The following is a 13608-nucleotide window of genomic DNA, read 5'->3' as shown; positions in this document are numbered from 1 at the left end:
TCCTCTTTCAAGTCTTTCCAAACTTAAGTCCCTGCTCATGGGACTCAGTGATCTATCTAGCTTATCTTGCTCAGACCAATAGAACTCTCTAAGTTTTTCTTCAGAAAACTTAATGTCTTCTCTTTCAATTTCTTGTACTAAAGTGACATTCCCTATTGAATCCCTTACTTGCAATAACTTGGTCTTTTTGAAGATGTTGCAGATTCTTCCCATTTTCTTTTCTCCCTGAGGTTCAAGGACTCACTAAAAGCAGTTTCACCAGATGAGGTCCTTCTTGGTGGTACCTGCTGCTTTTCTTTGTCCTTTGGGAGACCACTGCTTATATTGGAAATGACAAGGGGGGAGGTCTCAAACCTCTTGAGAATCTCTGACCTTGAAATTGGAGGTGGGGGTCACATTGGTATAGGCCCTGATTGACTTGCTGGAGTGACTGGTTTTGGCTGCGTTGTGCTGGAGATCTTTGTTGTCTCCAAGTGTGAAGCTTCTTTTGGAATGGGAGCTCTTAACTCGTGAATGTCTATGTTTGCCAATCTGGAAACATTGTACTGTATTCTTTTCGGCAGTGTGTGCACATCATTCAAGAGTTGATCATTTTTCTTTTTTTCTTCATGCATCTTTTCAAATTTTATTTTCACTTGTTCTTTCTGTGCTGCCCATTCTTGTACTAGCTTTTCAAGAGCATCTGATAAACTATTGTTACTTGCTCTTAAATTGTTAATTTCTTCTAGAATTTCACCAGAACATGAAGCTCCCCTTGTTTCAACGGCTTCCTTCACTTGTGTCTTGATATTTTCCATTTCTTCAAAGACCTTCTTGAATTCAGCTGTGAATCTGTCATTTTCTGAAGAGCTTTCATGGTGGCTGCTGCATGCTTCTAAGAGTTTAAGTGTTCTTTTCTGTTTGAATTTTAATTTCCTCAAGTAAATCTGATAAAGCTTTATATCAGACTTTTGACTTCTTATTTCTTCAAGCAACATATCTAGTTTGGCTTCCACAGGAGACTTTGTTTCTCTGGATGAATCATCTGCTACAACTCTTATGACATTGTTCAGCACATTATCAAGTAGTTCTGTTGAGATGAGTGGTGTTTCAGTGGGCAAAGTTGGAACAACAGATGTTCCAGTTAACAAACCAACATAAGACACACTTGCTGCTGTTTTTAAAGGGTCGGTTGATCCATATATCTACCAGAAACACCTTCACCAGATCTGTGAAACTCATTCACATCTAGAATTTCCTCACTTCCTTGAATCATTATGGAGAGTGACCCTCCGTGAGTTGTTGAGAAAAGCCTATTTTCCTCTTCCAGGTTTCCTTAATCAGTAACCTGATCTCCACCTGTTGCTATCTCAATCTCCTCCTCACCATATTTGGTGTCAAGATGTGTGGGACTGACATTCTCCTCATTTATTGCATTAGATTTTCTATGCATAAGTGGGTAATGATTGGAGACCATGGGAATCTTGGGTTCGATCCTTCAGCCAAACAGGTTTTACCGGTAATTTCATCGTCCTGCCCAGGGCTGGCCCAAGGGCCATCCAAGTAAAGCAACGGCTTTAGGCCCCCAAAAACTTAAAGCCTTCTTTTAAAAAAATAAAGCTAACATGAGTATTTCCATACTATCAATTAGCAACTTTTACGGGCATAAATGTATTGTATCTTATGCTTGGTGAGGTTTTCAAAAACATTTAGTTGTGGATCTATGGGACATTATATTTTATTGTTATGTTTATTTCAGTTATTATTTATTTTATGATTTATTTGTTTTAATTCTATTACTTACTTAAATCATGTATGTATTTTGTAATACACATTAATTTATCTTTTGGAAATTTTATTCGTTTCCATACACGGCGCAACGTGTGTATGTGGTTCAATGTTTTCATGTCTATTTTTTCCCGTTTAACAGGATCGTCACAACTCGCACGTCCTATATCGACTTAGTTATTCTTTTCTATGTTTTACGCTTCGGTCGGATTTCTTCACGTGTGTGGTTCAATGATTTTACGTCTACATTTCGCGCAGTGTTACTTTCCATTTTTTATTTATTTTGTTTTACGATTTTTTTCGGTGTTGGTGATCGTTAGCAGGGGTATAGGATTGATGCAACTTGTTAATGTTTAATTTGATTTGCCTAAACCATTAATATTGTTGTAGTATGCTGCTAGGAAATCAATATACTGTCCATGTAGATCCTGATTCGAATCCAAGGATGAGTTTTTCTTTTTTGGCCTCAGATCTGAAACTTTAAGATTTTTGTTGAATAAAAAAGAGGGTTCGTCCAACACAAAAATAAAACCCACTTAATAGTTAATAGTTAATATTGAATAAACAAAGAAATAAAATCTAGTATCTTGCTCACATAATCAAAATCAACTATTTTCATAATTTTTGTTACTTGTGCAACAAAAACTTTGAAATAACAGATTTCATCAATCTAATAGAGAGCCTCGGATTTTTTACTTAGCTTTAGGCCTCCAAAACGGTTGATCCGACCCTGGTCGTGCCTATGGGTGGGTGGGTTAACGGGTTTTCCCCGGAATTGGTGGTGGACTCGGGTTACTCTCGGAGTACTCTGTTTAGTCTAGTGGATACCCCGAGAGTGCTCAGGATGATTCTGTTGGCTGGTAAAAAGAATTATATTATGATTTACTCTCTTTTTTTCAAATCCATAGTTTTATAAGAAAATCATTTTTCCTGGACATCACAATCATTTAACATAACAATTTTTTTAATATTTAATATTCTTTTTTTTCTTTTAAAATATAATCAGTCTTTTTTAAAAACCATTTTGAATGAATTTTTCGGTTTCATTGTCCAATAAAACTATTTTCTGTTTGTGTTTTTTTTATACAGGAATCAATTTATATTGGGTTTGAGTGAGGCATCAGTGAGTGGGTAATGATAAGAGATCCAGGGAATTTTGGGTTCGATCCTTGAGGCAAACGGGTTTAATCGGTAATTTATCGTCGTGCCTATCAGTGGGTGGGTCACCGGGTTTTCTCCGGAATTGGTGGTCGACTCGGGTTACTCTCGGAGTACTCTGTTTGAACCAGTGGTTACCTCGACAGTGCTCGAGATTAATTTTGTTGGTCATTCAAAAAAATTATATTATAATTTACTCTTTTTTTATAAGGAAAACATTTTTCCTGAATATCACAATCATTTAACATAACAATTTTTTAATATTTAATATTGCTTTTTTTCTTTTAAAACTAGTATGTTGCCCGCCGCGTATTGCGGCGGCGCACGGCGGGGTGAACCGTGCAATCACACATGAAGTGTAAAACACAATGCATAAAACGCATTGCATTACACATAATTCGTAAAACACAATGACTAAAAGACAATTACCTAAAGGTGTATAATTAAAGCTTTTAGCCATGTGCATAAAACGTTAAAACACACAAATATGCGGCATTGCGTGAAAGCTTAGGGGTTAGACTTTGTAGGTGGCTAAAGAGCATGGTGCACGTAAACAAAGATATATAGAAAACATTATCATTCCTGAATGACGCAGTATACGAATCTTAGAAAAGCAATTTAGTTGAAGAAATTATAAGGAAAGGAAAAAAGAAGAAAAAAAGCAAAAAGAAAAATAGTTGGAAGGAATATAGATCGAGCCCATGACTGATATGTTATCCAAAATCGTATTTACCAGCACCACCATGCAGCTTTTGGTGTGAATTATTATAATTAAATTTACTTAACAACTCACAATGTTGGTGGGGAAACCTACCGACATTTGTGCTTAAGATATATTAGATTTTTAAGAGTCCAACACTTACCGAGTTCCGTTCAAGCCCCACCACTAAAATTAGCACTTTATTACCTTAAGTTAACGGGTTTTTATAGTTTAAAAACTAACACATGGAGTAGACTTGTGCGTACAAGTTAGACAAAGCGTGAAACAGACGGAGGGCAGGCCGTTTGACCACATTTTTGGTTTTTAGTCTTCACATTTTTTATTTGTTTGTGATAATAATATTTTATCATTAGTTAAATGTTCCTTTTCCAGCTCTTCTTACAAAGCAGATAAGGACAAGACATGGTAGAAACGGATGGTGTAGTTAAAGTCTTTTTAGGACATGTATATAAGACAAAAAAAGGAGAAAATGTCGTGGCAAAAGCCACTGACTTTGTCTTTTAAGATCTTATATAATATAATATAATCAGTCTTTTTTAAAAACTATTTTGAATGATTTTTTCGGTTTCATTGTCCAATAAAAGTGTTTTATGTTTGTGTTTTTTTTCTTATACAGGAATCATTTTATATTATAATTTACTCCTTTTTTTTTTCAAATCCATAGTTTTATAAAAGAAATTTTTTTCCTGAACATCACAGCTATTAACAAAATGTCGACGAGGGTCCCCGTTTGGATTTCTTGTCTGAGCTCACTCCTTAATAATGGTGATTGGGCCTCGGCCCGCTTAGACTTTCCTCACATACTTGGTAGGCTCATCTGGGCCTGATTCTAATAAGCCTACTCTTTGGCCAACCCATTAGGGTTAAGGCCCAAGAGTCCCCTTATATAAAGAAAACTTCTCCTTTTACCAACATCAGGTTATCTTCTCCTCTTTCTCTGGAGTGCCCTCGGGGCAATCCCCCCGGGCCCTCTAACGAGATTTACCTATGATCGCAGCCCAAGACTAGATGTCCCGTAAGAAGAACCGTCATCACAACAATAAGAGACGGAATCTAAACCGGACTCGCCGAGTATAAGGTTAGTAACTCCAAGCCATCTCAGGTTGGATTCGACACAAAACAAAACAAAAAAAAAATCCTGAACTTTAAAACAAACAATTAGTGATTTGGTGGTTCATCAAATTTAACTAATGTCTTTTTTCACTATTTTTCAAAATCGTGTGACTAAAATTAATTTGTCGACGATAATAGCATGGATTTATTAAATCCATTTAATTCCTTACCACTGAGAAGATCAAAACAAAAGAGTTAATTGAAAAACTAATCATTAATATTTTTGAAAAAAGTACTAATTTGATATCACCTTATCAAATGAGAAGATAAAAAAAAAGAGATAATTGAAAATCTCAACATTAATATTTTATAAATCTGATCTATATAAAAAAAACTGGATATTAATATCTGTCTTAACTTATAAAATTTAAAACATCCTTCACTTTAACAAAAATAAAATAAAATAAACTGAGTTAGTGGTTTGGATAAAAATTTATAAAAAATATGTGATAAAACTATTAATTTGATTTCTGTTTTTTATATATGTGACAAAATTAATTAAATAAAAGTTTGAGTAAATTGTCAAAATCGTTTCGGATGTTTTATATTTGGCAGTTTCATCCAAATATCCTTCAACTTAACATAAAAAGTAAACTAAGTTAGCGGTTTTGATGAAAATGGCAAAAAATGCCAAAGGTGAAGGGCTGTTTGGCACCAAAAAGTCATTTTGGATGAAACTGGCAAACAGGCCTGAACCTCATACGATTTTGGCAATTTACTCTTTTAAAAAAGTACTTATTTGATATCAACTTATCAAGAAAAAAAAAAACTTAAATATCAAATGTATAATAAATAAAACCTAAACTTAAACATAAAATATCAAATGTTTGGTATTTTTTTTAACAATTAAGCATTTTCATTCATACTTGGCAAGTTATATCAAAACAGAAGGTAGACGGGTAATAAACTACGCCGCCACCCATTTCTGAATTGCAAACCCTAATCTACTAAAGACAAAACCCAGCCCCCCGGGGCTGAACAACTGTTGTGGATGACCCGTTGGACTCTGGTTAGGAATTGGATAGCTTCTGGCGCTAGGGAGCCAAATGTGTTAAAGACAAAAGGGACAAAAACATGTTGGTTCTCTTCACAACACCGCCTTCTGGCGAGATGACAAATCAAAAATTTCTCCTAGACTTTGAGCGATTTTGCTAAAAAGAGCATTCGCCAAATTTTTTTGTGACTTCGAGGGGGCGGTGTCCTTGTTAAAGAAACCGCCGATATCAAAGTATGGGACAGAGACATATAAGCGTTCGAGCGCCTGCAGATAGTCTTGGTCGAGCCCGACAACCCCAATGTTTCGAAGGACATGATCCTGTAGTTCCCAAGACTGAGCTCTGGACACCACAAAGGCATAAACCCCAACATCTCGAGCTGAGAGGAGACCCAAACCACCTAGACGCATTGGCAGAGATGCCAGACTCCATTGGAGGTCACCAAAGAAGGGGCCACCACCCACGACTGTGTTTTCTATAGCCTCCCGGAGGCCATCATCGAACCGAGATGCCGCATCTACCATCAAATGGGTTTGACAAGTTCGTAGCCCAAAAAGTAACTTAGTAACCCCATGCATGACCTTAGCAGAAGGAGTTCACATTGGGGGCCCGTAAGGCAGCGCAAGAGTTTCATAAGATCAACCGCCCCCGAGGCCCGCCGCTCTGCCAACTCCCCAATAAAGCTAGGGTCACGGCTAACAGCTCCACCAAGGAGCTTAACCCCCCTCTCTGGTATGCCAATCCTCTTGAGAAAAGCCTGTCCTAAACTTTCCGCCCATCACATGTCGGCCAAAAAACCTCTGTTGTCTTAATGTTGAGGTAAAGCCCTAGAGATGGCCCCTCCTCGTTAATGATGTCTAAAGCCCTAGAAACCTCAGTCGCGTTGTCGACAATCATCCCATCGTCCAAGTATCAAGCGTGAAATGGGAGGTTACAGTGGTCCTGTACCCAGAGTCAGAAAAACCAAACAGCAGTTCTGATAAATCGTCTTGTTTTCCAAAGAATGACAAGTCTTGCAAAACGAATTCATCAGATACAAATCTGAGGACAGAAGATAAAGGGAAATTGAAGAAAGAGAAAGTAGTTAATCAAAAGATTAACAAAACAAAGAAAGTGAAATTTTCACTTCCTGGTGATGAATTTGTTTTTCCAGAAACAAAGGAGCCAGTTGTTGGCAATGATCTTGACTCGTCAAAGTTAGAGGAGCCATGTTCAGGCGATGAATCTGGTCCATCAAAACCAGAAGAGCCATTTGTTGAGGTAAAAATTGAGAATTCAGGTTTAACAATGGATGATGCAAATTTCCCACCATTGTTGAACAAGAATTCAAAAACACCCAAGGACCGCCAGGCTTGGGTGAATTTGTTTAAATGAAAAACCTAACTTGCCGGAGTTCCCAGGTTGGTAAGTGTGGAACATGAATCGGCATCTTTCTTGAGAAATATCACCGAAGTGGATGATAATTCAATCATTGATATTTCGATCGACAAGTGGTTAATCAAGGACATTAAATTGTACTTGATTTTCTACAAGTGATGTTGAAGTTTAAAACCTGAAAAATGATAAATCTTTACTTGTGAATGAAGAAAACAATGTGATGAAGTGACCCCGAACCTACAAGTGGTTGGTAAACAAATAATTTTTTCGGAAAAACCATTTTGATTAAAACAAACTTAAGTGTTTTGAAATCACAATGGGAGAATAGTTTGTTGTAAGGGGGAGTTCTAATTGTTTACGCCATGAGGATGGAGAATTGAAGTGATTCTCATCAAGTTGTCAAGTTTGTACAGTTTGTTTCAAATTTTCCCAGAAAATCGAAATTGAAACATATTTTGATTTTAGGGGGAGTAAAAATTTGAAAAAAATTGAAAATTTGAAAAAGTCAAAAACACTGAAAAATTCAAAAATGAGTTTTGTTGATAACAAGAGGAAATGATAGTAAATCAGTGGACTGTCACGGCATGCTAAAGAAATGGAAAGATAAAATGTGATAAACGGTCTCACTAAAGATGTGACGATAGGCTCAGCTAGACTAGTAGATTTGCGATAACGATACAAACATAAATGAAAAAGCCTAGTTCTAGTGGGAAACATGATTGAAAGCATAGTACTTAGTTTTGTCCTTCTTGATTGTGTGCCTGCTCAGTAATCGCTGAATGCCAAAAAGCATAAAAACTGGTTAAGTTTGTGAGCTTTCACAACTTTGCTAAAAATGACACTGTGATTGTGTATTTCTTTTGCAAAGATTTAAACTTGTTTTATTTCTTTATTTTGTTTAAGCATTGGACATCCTCTGCGTATACGTGAGTATCGACCTGTATGTTAGTGCCTAAACGTTCTGCTTTATTTTCTTTGGTGTTTCGTTTAAGCTTTGGATCACCTCTACGTATACGTGAGTATCGAACTGGTGGTTAAAGCCTAAACAATTTCAACTTATTTTTAGTTTCTTTATTTTGTTTAAACATTGGACTTTCTCTGCGTATACGTAAGTATCGACCTGATTGTTAATGTTTAAACATTATGTGTTGTTTTTGCATAAATCACAGTTGATCAAAGTTTAAAGGCATTACTTGAGTTAGTGTATTGCATGATGAGGGGATATGCTGAGATCATGGGGTCCATAAGAACTTAGTGCATAATTAATATATCTTAACGTATCAGTAAGCATTTCGAATGTTTTTAGATTGAGCTTAAGTGGTCAAATATATCGTCAATCTATGTGAATCGTTTAAAACTTAAAATGATTAAAAGCTTAACGGTGCTAGTGATATGTCTCAAAAACTATATGATCCTCTTTCACAAACTCATAAAAAATAGTGTTTGTATATATTTCATTTCTGCATTTAAATTCTGTTCTTGCATTTATGTTTCATATTTTGAAAAAATCCAAAAAGATTTTCGACAACTGATGATGAAAAGCTGATTTTCAAAATTCCAAGGCTAAACATGACGAACTGATGGTTTGGATAAGAGTGTTTGAATTTAAAATTTTGAAATGTTTAGTTGATTCATTAAGTTGAATTAGAATCTAAGAATGTTTCAAATTTTTGATAAGCTTTTAAATGAAAGAGGAATATGAACATCCGATACATCTAAAACTTCTAAATAAATAGAAAAACAATATAATGCTTTTATTACATACCTAAAAAAACTGATTAGACCAAATTATTGAAAAGAAGAAGTTTAGGTTTTGCTTTAGTTGATAGCATCGTGTGTGTGTTTAGGGTTGATGAAAAAACATTTTTTTTCATAAAAAAAGTACTCTTGGTCAGTTTCCACCTGTTCATCAACTTGTTTTATTTCCTCTTCTGTGTCTTCTTCTTCTGATGGGTTCGACATGTAATCATGTGCATCATGGTATTCTTCTTCGCTTTCTGTCGTAATCTCTAAGACCAGGTGGTTACTAAGACTTGCAACAAAAAACAGAAGAGAATTCATTTATCAAATCAGAAAATATAGCGGTGATTAAATCAGAAACTTGAAAATGAAGTGATAGACATTAAATGTTGGTTGACCGTGGTGATTTGATGTTGCTCGTAGTTGATGAGTTTCTTCGACGGAGTGTCCAATCCATATTGCCGGATTATGGAGAGAAGTATGTGGCCAGTGGTTTTTGGATTTTTTTTCTATGGAGAGAAGTACGCAGTCGGTGGTTTTTGGATTTTTTCTGCAGGAGTCGCTGGAGAGAAGGAACTTTGGTGTGGAAGAGTAACCTTCAAGTGATATTTATGGAGGATAAAATCTTCACCATATCATGGTACTTCTATTAACTTTCTTCCATTTTATTGTGGCCCGCAATGATTACAATAAGCATCCATGTGGTCCACTGGTAGAGGTGTTTAAAACCGGATATCCGAAATTCTCGGATATCGGATATCCGAATTTCGGATATCCGAAAATTTCGGATACCAGATTTCACTATCCGAATCCGTATCCGAAATTTCGGATATATACCTAAAAAAACTGATTAGACCAAATTGTTGAAAAGAAGAAGTTTAGGTTTTGCTTTAGTTGATAGCATCGTGTGTGTTTAGGGTTGATGAAAAAAACATTTTTTTTCATAAAAAAGTACTCTTGGTCGGTTTCCACTTGTTCACCAACTTGTTTTATTTCTTCGTCTGTGTCTTCGTCTTCTAATGGGTTCGACATGTAATCATGTGCATCATGGTATTCTCCTTCGCTTTTTGTCGTAATCTCTAAGACCAGGTGGTTACTAAGACTTGCAACAAAAAATAGAAGAGAATTCATTTATCAAATCAGAAAATATAGCGATGATTAAATCAGAAACTTGAAAATGAAGTGATAGAGATTAAATGTTGGTTTACCGTGGTGAATTGATGTTGCTCGTAGTTGATGAGTTTCTTCGACGGAGTGTCCGATCCATATTGCCGGATTATGGAGAGAAGTATGTGGCCAGTGGTTTTTGGATTTTTTTCTATGGAGAGAAGTATGCGGCCGGTGGTTTTTGGATTTTCTCTGCAGGAGTCATTGGAGAGAAGGAACTTTGGTGTGGAAGAGTAACCTTCAAGTGATATTTATCGAGGATAAAATCGTCACCATATCATATCATGGTACTTCTATTTTCTTTCTTCCATTTTATTGTGACCCGCAATGATTACAATAAGCATCCATGTGGTCCACTGGTAGGGGTGTTCAAAACCGGATATCCGAAATTCGGATATTTCGGATACCAGATTTCACTCTCCGAATCCGTATCCGAAATTTTGGATATATACCTAAAAAAACTGATTAGACCAAATTGTTGAAAAGAAGAAGTTTAGGTTTTGCTTTAGTTGATAGCATCGTGTGTGTGTTTAGGGTTGAAAAAGTACTCTTGGTCAGTTTCCACTTGTTCATCAACTTGTTTTATTTCTTCTTCTGTGTCTTCGTCTTCTGATGGGTTCGACATGAAATCATGTGCATCATGGTATTCTTCTTCGCTTTTTGTCGTAATCTCTAAGACCAGGTGATTACTAAGACTTGCAACAAAAAACAAAAGAGAATTCATTTATCAAATCAGAAAATATAGTGATGATTAAATCAAAAACTTGAAAATGAAGTGATAGAAATTAAATGTTGGTTTATTATGGTGATTGATGAGTTTCTTCGACGGAGTGTCCGATCCATATTGCCGGATTATGAAGTAAAGTATGTGGCCAGTGGTTTTTGGATTTTTTTTCTATGGAGAGAAGTATGTGGCCGGTGGTTTTTGGATTTTTTCTGCAGGAGTCGCTGGAGAGAAGGAACTTTGGTGTGGAAGAGTAACCTTCAAGTAATATTTATGGAGGATATCTGAAATTTCGGATATCCGAATATAAGTTTTCGGATATCCGAAATTTCACTATCCGAATCTGTATCCGAAAGTTTCGGATATCCGAAATTTCGGATATCCGATCGGATAGTGAATCAAATATCCGAATATCCGATTTTTATTTAATTTTTATTTTTATTATTATTTTTATATTTAGAACCGGATATTTCGGATAGTTTAAGATATCCGAATATAAGTTTTCGGATATTTAAGATATTTTCAGATACTTTTCGGATATTTTCGGATATCCGAAAAAATAAAAATTAAATTTTTGGATATTCAAAATACCCGAAAATTTTTAAAATCACTATCCGAATCCAAATCGATATCCGAATTTGTGGATATTTCGGATTCGGATAATTCGGATCGGATCTTCGAATGCGGATAGTTTTGAACACCCCTATCCACTGGTGTAACAATGGTTACTTCGGGGGTGTTTGGCTTAGCTTTTTGAAACAACTTATTAACTTATTGGCTTTTTCGACCCAATAAATCAAAATAATGTTTGGACAAGTGAAAAGAACTTTTTGAAACAACTTTTTGTATAAGGTGGAAAAGTCATTTTGAAAAGCCAAAATCAAAATGACTTTTCCATCTTATACAAAATTGTTTCAAAAAGACCTTTTCACTTGTCCAAACATTATTTTGACTTATTGGCTTGAAAAAGCCAATGAGTCAATAAGTTGTTTCAAAAAGCTAAGCCAAACACCCCCTTCATAATAGTGTGGGTTTAAATTTTCGTAGGTAATCTAGGTGTAAATAGGCCTATAAACGAACCGAACGAACACGCGTTCTTTTAATTTTAACCGAACATGAACATATAATCTAATCGAACACATTTTTTTGTTCGTGTTCATTTATTAAAAAATCGGACATGTTCGATTCATTTATGTTCATTCGTTAAAAGCCTAAACGAACATAAATGAGCACACACGAACATAAACAAAAAAAATTAATTGAATATATTTTTTGAATATAACATAAACATACATAAACAACATGATTGAACAAACATAAACGAACATAAATGAACGTAATTGGACAAATATAAATAAACACAATTTAACATTATTGAACACAAACAAAGAAGTCTAATATATTACAGTTCATCCGAAAATACATCTAAATTAGGGTTCATAGATACTAAAATTAATAGTTTTTTAATATAAATATTAAGTAAGTGACACTTACGATCTAAGAAAAAATTTAAAATTTCATTTTTTATTACTAGAAAACTCAATTACTAATTAGTTACAAGCCTAGGGGTAAAAATATACTTGAGAATAGAAATTAAAATATTAAAAAAATAATAATTAGGATGTGTACGTACCCAACACTAGACGATTATATTTACCAAAAATATCGGACATGTTTTTCGTTATAACCTTTTTATTATTGTAATAAATATATATATATATATATATATTAACACTTTTATTATTTTTGTTAACTTTAATGATTTTTATTATCACAGGTTTGGATAAATGCTAACCGGTACCGTTTGCTCATCCCTGGTCACGGGTACCGTACGAACAACAACGGTATCGCAAAATTGTTGATTTTCTTCAACTTTTAATGATTTTTTTTAGTTTCAGAGGTAGGGATGAGCTCAGTGCCAACCGATACCGAATCGGTACTGGTACTGAAAATAACGGTTACGGTACCTGTATATGAAGGTAAAAACCGGTAGCAAACCGGTACCAGGAACGCCAAAAGTCGGTATCGAATTGGTACCTAAAATCTTTCGGTTTCGGAAATTCGGTGCCGGTACCCAGTACCATTTCCTCATCTCTGACCATGAGTTTCACACGAACAATATCATTAACATACAACTTTTTGATTGATTTTTTTCGGTCATCTTTTAGTGTCTGTTTATACATTTTCTTTTTGTTCTTGTTAGTGGTTCCGTGTGTAACGCGCTCGTAGTGATTACAAAACACATCTAAACACAGACTAAATAACAAAATAACTTCAACGCGACGAATGATGATAAACCTAATTATATTTAATTAAAGGTGAGAGGGCCATATTCTAGCTTTGAAGGGGTGGGGTTGTAAATTTGTTACTTCATGCGGAAAACACTTGTTGACTATGAAACACTTATAACATGTGATATGACACTGAAAGTGACTGTTTAGTTAGTGAACTGAAACTTAATTGTTTGTATTTTGTTTTTACATTACGAACTGAAATGATACCGTCAGAACATCCGGTACCAGTACAATATTCGTTTCTATGGTCTCAACATGCCGGTATAAAGTTCGTTTAAAAGGAATTGTATTCACTATAGAGTATTGGTACCGTGACGAATCAAATCCATACCGGCCGAACATTGATACCGGTATTCGTTTTTATGGTTTTTTATCGATATAAAACACGTGTCAATATCATATTCGGCATGTCTCTTTCGGTTGCTATATCGAGTGTTGGTATCATACTAGTACCATAACAAATCAAATCGATGTCGACCGATGACCCGTCGCAAAGCCCCGGAACTCCCACTTTATACATTACTTTTTGAATCAAAATAAGCATTAAATAAT

General features: G+C 35.2%; 1 long non-coding RNA gene across 1 annotated transcript; it reads left to right on the top strand.

The window, feature by feature from the left end:
- Nucleotides 1-4580: 4580 nt before the first annotated feature.
- On the top strand, nucleotides 4581-12964 carry LOC110938619. Its single transcript, XR_002591534.1, has 2 exons — nucleotides 4581-4724; nucleotides 12540-12964. It is a non-coding gene; the product is annotated as an uncharacterized LOC110938619 (long non-coding RNA).
- Nucleotides 12965-13608: the final 644 nt, after the last annotated feature.

Source organism: Helianthus annuus, chromosome 5, assembly GCF_002127325.2.
Source record: "Helianthus annuus cultivar XRQ/B chromosome 5, HanXRQr2.0-SUNRISE, whole genome shotgun sequence".
Classification (NCBI taxonomy): domain Eukaryota; kingdom Viridiplantae; phylum Streptophyta; class Magnoliopsida; order Asterales; family Asteraceae; genus Helianthus; species Helianthus annuus.
This window is presented reverse-complemented; position numbering and strand designations above follow the sequence as displayed.